The sequence below is a fragment of the Phodopus roborovskii genome, unplaced genomic scaffold (assembly GCF_943737965.1).
Source record: "Phodopus roborovskii unplaced genomic scaffold, PHOROB, whole genome shotgun sequence".
Taxonomy (NCBI): domain Eukaryota; kingdom Metazoa; phylum Chordata; class Mammalia; order Rodentia; family Cricetidae; genus Phodopus; species Phodopus roborovskii.
Genome location: NW_026126511.1, coordinates 49133799 through 49143500, shown reverse-complemented (window position 1 = coordinate 49143500; position 9702 = coordinate 49133799).

Here is a 9702-nt window from a genome sequence, read left to right as displayed (position 1 = left end):
CTGGGGGAGAGATGTTTCATGGGGACGGACTTCCAGTCTGGGGTTGTGAGATAGTCTTAGAGATGAAAGTGTTTGCTTCATAGCCCTGTGGATGGCCTTAATCCCACTGGAATACACACTTTAAATATTTATCTGTCTTATTTAGTGTTGTATATGGGCACACATGTGCCATAGCACACTTGTGGAGGTCAGAGGAGGACAACTTTTATGAAGTCACCTGTCTCCTTCCATCTTTGCATGGATTTCAAAAGGATTGAACTCCAGGTTGCCAGGCTTTTGCGGCAAGCACCTTTACCTGCTGAGCTGTCTCACTGACCCATGGAATGTGAACTTTAAAACACACATACACACATACGATGTACATACATACATACATGCATAGATGAATGTTGAAAAACCACAACTTTTAAAAGCAAACACATAAGCACACATGCACAGAATACAGCAAGAGTCACAGGTTCTCAGCAGCCAACTGATGAGGAGGTTAGAGGGGTGTGGCTTCTTAGGTGCCCTTGTCACAGATCCCTGAGGGAGGGCAATGAGAAGGGGGACAGGGAGATGAGCCAGACATCATGGAGAGTCCATGGACACTGAGCCAATCGTGTAGGGCTTTCCGAAGAGAGAACAGCTCCATTCTGCTGTTCTTTGCACCTCCTGGGGACTGCCTGTGAATGGGAACAGTTTATGGGTGTCTACTGCCTTGCAAGGGGAGACCCAGTTGGAGTAATCTCCCAGGCTAAGTCTGTTCCTTGAGAAGGTTGTGGGAGTTTGAATAAGAATGGCCCCCATAGACTCATATATGTGAATGCTTAGCAATTAGGGAGTGGCATCTTGTTAGGGGAAGTATATCATTGGGGTGGGCTTTGAGGTTTCAGAAATTCATGCAGACCCTATCTCTCTGCTTGTGAATCAGGATGTAGAACTCTCAGATACTGCTCTAGCACCATGCCTGCCCCCATGCTTTCTGCTGTATTGATAATGGACTAAGCCTCTGGAACTGTAAGCGAGCACTCAATTAAATGTTTTCTTTCATAAGAGTTGCCTTGGTCATTGTGTCTCATCACAGCAACAGAACAGTGGCTAAGACAAAGATGGGAGACCTCTACCCAATGGCATCCAGCAGGCTTCTGTGTACCACCACCTTATCCTTCATTTCAGTTTCTGAGCAAGCAAAACTATTCTGTTCTATACAGAAGCCACTTGTCTAAGTCCCTATGGGCAGAAATGGACAAGCCAGCATAGAGCCACCCTGCCTGTCTGTGAGTCCAGGTGCTATCCCCATAGACCACTTTAGAAGTGACAAGAGAGACCGGGCTTTCCTACTGTGGCACTTCTCAGGGTCATGGAGTCCAAAGGCCAATGGGATGTCCTTTCCCTGCCCCATGGGGACATGGCCAGGTCTGCACCTTCCAAGGGCAGGGTTTATTTCAGCATGGAGAATAGCTCAGAAAATGAGCTGTCAGCTGTGTGCTCCGGGGACTATAGCTGTAGGAAGGCAATGGCCCTCCAGTGACATTACAGTCCTCGAAGATGGTTTCCTTAGGCCTGCCTGATCCAGCTCCTCACTGGACCGCTCCATCCTCAGGCAACTAGAATGAAGGGCTATTGCCAATAGTCTCCGTCTGGACCCGGTGGCTCCAATGCTTGGTGTCTTCAAAGATCTGAAGAAGCACACACAGATGCCCAAGTAACAAAGAGTTTTATTCAAAGCCAAAGTGGAAGTACAGGTTAGATCCACTGCAGGAGAACAGCGGGCCCAGAGCCAGCATGCAGCTCAAGAAGCAAAGCCGTGGTCACTGCCCAAAGCTTCCTTTCCTGGGTCCAGGAAGAGGAGTTAAGTTGCTAGGGGCAGAGTGTGGGTGTTTTTCTTTTTTAATTGACAGGTTTGGATTATGTAAGCTTTTACTGAGTACGCATATCCTTTCCCATAATGCCTCTGATTTTAATCATATGCACGCCTAATCATGCATAGACATAAGATAGCAAATAGGGAATTCCTCCTAAAAGTTCACTAAGAGGACACAATTTTCCCTGCTGCATATGCACCCAAAACCAGTCCATGGGGGGGGGGTGTCTTTTCAGGATGTGTCTGGCCACAAAAGAGGAATCACTAAAGGTTGCTAGGGAGCTAGAAGCCAGAGTGTCCCAACTTCTGTGTGGAGAGGGTTGTGTGCAGTTTGACGTTAAGTGGGGGTCCTGCATGCTAAGTGTGCTGTTAACAAAGTGATATGTGTTAAATAGGTCACACCAAGTGAGGTCCCTGGTGCTGAGCTCTCTGTAGGCTTGCCTGTTTCAGGACTCCTGAGTAAGACTAGAGTGATAAACCAGGCAGTCATGGCACACACCTTTAATCCCAGCACACAAGAGGCAGAGGCAGATGAATCTGTAGAGTTCAAGGGGAGCCTGGTCTACAGTGCGGGTTCCAGGACAGCCAGGGCTAAACAGAGAGAGAGAAACAAACAAACAAACAAACAAACAAAAAGACACTATAGTGATGGCTGCAAGCTCCTTAGGTGGAGCTCAAGCCCATCAACATAAAAGGGTCAGGAAGCAGATTACTCTTCTCCCAAAGCAGAATTGGGATGTATGCTCTCAGAACCTGAAAAAGCCTTCTCACATCCCAAGCCACTCCCTGGCTAGAGGCCCCCTGTTGACAGATGTTGGAAAGTTCTGTTCCCTACTACCTCCCAATCTCACTCCACCCACCCCAGGACACTGCCAACATGATACAGGCTGCACCCAGTTTTATTGCTCTGGCCTTATAAATCAATTTCTCATACATTCTGGTTGCTTCCATCCTCTGACATAGTTTGGATGGCTTTACTACAACCACCACCTGCCCAAGTGAGACGAACTGGCGAAGCCCCAGGCTAGGAAGGCACAGTTTTCTAGCTCCCACATCAGGTTGTTGGCTGCACCAGGCCCTTCTCATGGAGGCTGCTTTAATCATGCAGGCAGGCATGGCTCATTCCAACTCTTCGCAAGATCTCTGGTGCCTGGTGGAAGAGAAGGAAAAACAGACAATGCCATCTTCCTTCTTCCCTCTCCCCTCTCCCTCCCCATCTTCCTGTCTTCCTTCCGCCTTTCCTCTTCTTCTCCCTCCTTCCCTCTTCCTCTCTTCCTCCTCTCTTCTTTCTCCTTCATCTTCCCCTCTCCCCCTCCTTATCTTCCACATGCTCCTTCTCCTCCTTTCCTTTGCCCCCTCCTCTCACCTGTACCCTCTTCTCCCTCATTTTCATCATCCTCTTAACCAAGAATTCTCTCCTTCCTTTCTGAGACACTGATCCCAACTCTTCAAGTCACTCATGGGAGCCTGGCCATCCAGGAGTGTAGGAGTGTTAAATATGGTCAGCAGGAGAAGGCACGAAACAGCACCACTGTGCACCAGGTCTTTCAAAGAATTAGAAGCCAAAATTTGTCCTGGCTTATGTAATTCAAAGCCTTTGTGCATCTGAGAAGAAGCAAAACCTTCCCTTGGCCTTCAGAGACTTGTTTTCACTTTGAAAATTGGTAGTTTTGCCATGGTCTGCTCTGCCTCCCGAAAGCCCCTGCTGGCTTCTTCCCTTTTGTTGGAAGCAGCTACTTCAGGGTTCCTGAACACAAAGAATTCTGTGCAACCCAAATGCTGGTGGGAAACTTAATGACATATCTCACTACCGAAGAGGCACTATTTTATATTTTAAACTGAATTTTTAAACTCAATTGTCTGAGCTGGGGAGATGCCTTAGACCACACAGTGCTTACCTTGCAAACAAGGACCTGAATTTGATCCCCAAACCCATGTAAAATGCGGAGGCAGGAGGATCCCTGAGGCTCATTGGCCAGCCAGTAGACTGGCCAGAGTCCCAGGTCCCAGGAGAGATCTTGTCTCAAAATTAAAGTGACAGTATTTCCGAGGAACAATACTTGAGATTATTCTCTGGCATCTACATGCACACACATGTGTGCACACGTATGTACCCCTTTCCTGCTTGCTTATCTGAATATGTATATAACAAACTTATTTACCAAAACACCACTGAAAGGCCCAGCAGTTCTGTAGGAAAGCACCTAAAATCTCATCTGCTTATCTTCCCCCAGAAAAACTTCCTAAGTAGTTTCTGGAACATTTTCTTCTCCTAATCTTACCTGGTGTAGATGCTATTTTCTCTCATTTTCCTCCACTTCTGACTTCCCAGCCAGTTTTGGTCTGCCTGAGCTGTGGGCATCTAATGTGAATAAACTCAGGCTTCCTTTCCTCTTTCAGTTTTTCAAACCCACTCCTTAAGTTTTAAGCAGAACTAAAATCCAATCAACCTTTCACCAATACCTCTGTGGGAGCTGGGTATGCTTGGGACCTAACAGGGGAACTTAGTCATAGAGAATCAATGCACCAATTAGGACTGGCTTTAAGGCATGGCAGGTAAAAGAAGCTCTCAGTGGGTCAGGGGCAGTCTGCAGCTGCTGTGTTATCTCTAAGGCCATTAACATCGAAATTCCTTCTGTCTTTTATCTTTAGGACTGGACTCCCTTGTGGTTACAAAATTATTTCAGGAGTGCCAGCCATTGTATGTATTTTCCAGGTATCTGGAGGGAGCAAGGGGAGAAAGGAGAAGTAGCCTTTAAAGAGGTTTCCTAGAAACTCTTCCGAATGACTCCACTTGAAACTCCTCAGGACAGAAAGGATAATTTTGATCTCTGTTATCTATTGGAATGTTTGTTAAAACTCTGTTTTTGAAGAATTACGCCTTTTATTTTACATACCTGCCGGTTTTTTATGCAGGTGTGACAAATAACCCAGGTGAATTACTCATGTTTTCAGCCAGCTTCCCCCATACACATACCTCAGCACACTGCTTGCGGTATCACAACCAGGGCGCTGACCTTGATCCACTGGAGATCGCCCTAGGATCGCCTGTAGGTGCCCTTCAGTAGCCATGCCCCACCCACTCCCCTCCCTTAGAGGCTGCCTTAGGCCCTGGCAAGCACAGGAGTCTCCCTCTTGTCTGGGATTTTGCCATTCCCAGATTTTGTGTGAGTGGAGTCAGAGTGCGCGGTGTTCTTTTTCCTTGCTGACTTAAGTTCCAAGGCATGGGCATTCTGTCATTGCTGCCAGTGTCATTCTCTGAGAGACATCTGACTGTTTTCAGATGACATGGTGGTGCTAGCCTATAATCCTAGCATCCAGTAGGATCACTGTGAGTCTGAGCTACACAGAAAATCCCAGGTCAGCCGGGACTGCAGAATGAGATCTTGTCTCAACAATAAGATATATTTATTTGTTTGTATATGGATGTATGTTTGTAAGTGCGATGTGTGTATCTGGGCACACGTCCCATGGTGTACATGTGGAGGTCAGAGGACTGTTTTATAGAGTTGGTTCTCTCCATCTACCTTTACATGCATTTTGTAGATCTAACTCCAGCTGCCATATTTCCACAGCGAGCACCTTTACCTGTTGAGCTAGCTCCTGGCTTTCCTCCCAATCTGTTCTTAAAGCTGCTATGAACATCTGTGCACAGGCTGCCAGGAGATCTGAAGTTTAACTTCTCTGGGATGAGCATTCAAGAGGCAGTTAGCCCAGGCATTAGTCTATATTACCCTGTGGCAAATGAAAAAAGATAAAACAAGCAACCAGGAAGTAGCTGCCATTGTAAAAGACACAGTAAACATTGTGGTGCCTCTTCTTGCATCTTTCCGTGTGAATCCTTTTTTTTTTAACTTCACTTTATGTGTATGAGCATTTTACCTGCATGTGCAAATGTGCACCAGCACCCTTTGCTTGCCTAGTACCCACAGGGACCAGAACAGGACATCAGATCCCCAGGAACCGGAGTTACAGATGTCTATGAGTCACCATGTGGGTGCTGAGAATCAAACGTGGATCCTCCGGAAGAGCAGCCAGTGCCCTTAACCACTGAGCCCTCTCTCCAGCCAAGTTCTGTGCATCTTTGTTTTGTTGTTCCCTGCAATGTTTATTCCCATAGACAGCCTGCAATGTCAAACAGCAAAAAATCTTGACACCCCAGGGCTCAGTGCACACAGGTTAATAACGTGATGATACAGAGTTGCTGTCCATCTAGAAAACCCTCAGGGGCAACTGCCCTGTGGGAGGGCACTTGAGTCTAAGTGGCTTTAGCATGGTGGCTCTGCCGTGCTGAGGAACAACCCTCTAAGCTGTCCTCTGCCTGTGCACACAAACACATGCAATATACATAATTCACTGGTGAGGACTGGTCACGTGGCCCACCTCACCACAGGTTGCATGGTCCTCAGCTTTCCCTTTCACAAGAGAACTTGTCAGTTCAGCTAGGCTGGCTGGCTAGAGAAGCCCAGGGATCCATTGGTCTCTGCTCCACAGTGCTGGCCTTACAAGAGCTTGTCACTACACCTGGCAAATTCTAGGGATTTAACTCAGATCTTCGTACTTGTTCAGCAAGAACTGTACCAATTGAGCCATCTTCCCAGCTCCTTATTTCTTGTTTTATTAAGTAGAATATCATAGAAAAATGTATTATGAAGCCTGACCACAGGGAACACTATGAAAAACACATATCAGGCAGGATCTGCCTGCACCAGCCTAGAAGAAGGATAGTGCCCAAAGGACTTTACTCATGCTAGCCCTGTCCCTTGTACCAGAAATGCCTTTCATTCCATTTGGCATGTTAAACCATTCCTCTTTCATATTTGTGGTGTGGGGATCTTGTAATCCAAGTATAGTTTAGTCAAGATTTCCCTGAGGTCATGAACAGGTTCACGGTAAGAATGCTCCAATAGCAGGGTTCATTAATAATAACAATAATAATGGTAATAGTAATAATAATAGTAAAATATCTGCAAGATGAAAGAGAGGTAAATGGGGTCAGGAGAGATGTGTATTCCCAGAATCCCTGTTATATGCTGGATGTCCTCGCTTTTCCTCTCTCTCTCTCTCTCTCTCTCTCTCTCTCTCTCTCTCTCTCTGGCCCCTTCTTATTCCCATTCTTAGACACAAGGACTATCCCGTGATGATAGTGTTGTGTACAAAAGGTCTAAGGTGTTCAGGGGCCCCAACAGGAGCAAGACAGTTGCTCTCAGGGAATGGTGCAGGATCTCCAACAGCCTTAGAGCTTATGCTTATCTGATGAGCAGCTAATAGGCTTAAGGATATCCTTCTGTTGGGCACTCAGTTCAGGGCCCAGAGACTTCACTCATCACTTTAAAATTGTGTGTGTGTGTGTGTGTGTGTGTGTGTGTGTGTGTGTGTGTGTGTGTTCCTGCATATATATCTGTATATCACGTGCATGCAGTGTCTAAGAAAACCAAGGAAGATCATTACTGGTATGAGCCAACTTGTGGGTGGCAGGTACTGAACCCACATCCCCTGGAAAAGCAGCCATCTCTGTAGACCCCACACTGCACTCCCCATTCTGAGTAGAAATTTTAATCTAACTTTATGATAAAGAAAAACCAAGGAAATAGGGAACTGGGAAGATGGCTCAGGTGTCCAAGTGTTTGCTATGTAAGCATCCAAACCTAGGTTTGGATTCCTAGCAACCATTAAAAACAAATAAACAAGAAAAACCCACAAAGGTGAGTGTAGCAAGGGTGCAACTGTATGCCCAGCTCTGGGTAGATGAGGACAGGAGGATCCCTGGGGCTTCTTGGACAGATAGTCCATCTGGATCTCTGAATCAGAGAACTGTGGGTTCAGTGGGAGACATATCTCAAAAAATAAGGAGAGAGCAATCTAGGAAGATAGCCTCTAGCCACTGCAGGCACATGGACATAGCTGTACACACACACACACACACACACACACACACACACACAGGCACGCACGCACAGCGGCCAAGGTAATGAATTATTGCAATTCTTTAATATTTTTTCCGATCTCAAAACTGAATCTCTTGTTCCTGTCCACAGCTGCCTAGGGAAACTGCTTCCTAATGTTCTGCCAGTAAAACTGGCTCAGGGCCTGGATGGGACTCACAAGTGCCTGTGAACACACGGCATGGAATTAACTGTGCCCTTGCTGGTATGGGTGGGCGAGCTCAGCTAATACCAGGCATTCACACACATCAATGACGTGAACCAGACCTGCAGCTAACAACACATCCAGCCTGGCAACGTGTAAACAACATGGGTATTTCCTATTTCTCTTTCATGCCCTGGCTTGAAGCAGGCTTCCTCCACCTGCAGTTGCCTCTGGGACCTCCTAGGTCCTGTGGCGGGTGCCACTGCCTGCTCTGATGGCAAAGGGGGCCCAGCTGGGGTCTGCCTGCAGGAGGAAGAGGCCATCTCAAGTTCCAGCTCCTTATCAGAAGGATGCAGTCTTGAGAATCCCCCCACTCCCACCCCCAGTCCCTGCTTCCTTTTGGATCTCAGAGCATCTTTGAACTGGAGCCTGGGGCAGTTTTCCTCTCTCTTCCTATTTCCTCCCTCCCTTTCCCCTCCTCCACCAATGTAGGGAAAGTAATGCCTATGTTGGTGATAAGTCACCACAAGTAATAGCAGCATTGACTCTTTCATGGCCAGAAAGATGAACTGAGCTGTAATCGACAAGGATGTAGAGCCCACATCTAGCAGGTTGTGTGGCTGGAAAAGGGTTATATTAAAATATGTCTGTACATAATTTATATAATAGTATATACATATATAAAGGGGGAAGAGGGAGAAGAAGAGGGGAGGGAGGAAGGGAGAGATAGAGATAAATAGAGAGAGAGAGAGATACCCATGTAACCCAGGTTATCCCTGACCTGGTGACCCTGCCTCAGCCTTCTCAGCACTGGGATTATAGTCACGTGCCACCACATACCCAGCTCATGTATATGCCGTGTGTGTGTGGGGGTGGGGGTTGTGCATGTATGTGTGTGTAAGCCAGAGGTTGGTCCCACTTGCTCTCTACCTTATTTTCTGTGACAGAGTCACTAAACTTGGAGTTCACCGCTTCAGCAAGACTAGATAGCTGTGAGACCCCAGGACCCTCCAGTCTCCGCCTCCCCAAAACTGGGACTCCAAGCCGGCTTTTTACATATGTGCTAGAAATCCGAACTCAGGTCCTCCCTTATGCTGATGGCCAACTGAGCCATCATCCAGTCCAAGCCCCATGCCCAGCTTTTATTAGAGTATCTTTTCTCCCATCTGAAAAATAGCTTGCCAAAAAGAGCCTAAAGGAGCCTGTAGGACTTGTGAACCATCACACAGTGGGCATCACTAAACCTATTTATCCATCAGTTGGCTTGATGTGTAGTCAATAGGTAAATGCTGAAGGCAATCGATTCCTTCCTATGAGAGGCTGGGATAGGAGTGACGTGCCACTGTGGGGCTGTGAGGCTGAGCCTGGAGGGCTGGTGGGTTTAAGGTTCTACCAGGAGAGAGAAGAGAGAGGCCTTGAAGACAACCAGGAAGGCTGGGCTCCCCCTTGCCTTCCTAGACTCTCTGCTCTCTGAACTTCACATTATTTTCCTCTAAGGATCCCACTTAAGCAAGTTGTTTATAGGGGTCAGCTGAAAAATGGGTGACAATGCTTTGCATCTTACAAATAACATCCCCTGCAAGACACTTGTCCTGCCTCAGATTAGTGAAGTCCAAGGCTGCTCTGGCTTTATATGGTGTGTCAAGGGACTATGTGGGCAGGCTGACTCTTGTCCAGCATCAGGCTGGCTCAAGGCTAAACTCATCCTACCTAAGGGCCTTTCCCGTTGCTGGACTGCCGACCGCCTGCAGCTGGATCCTCAGCTG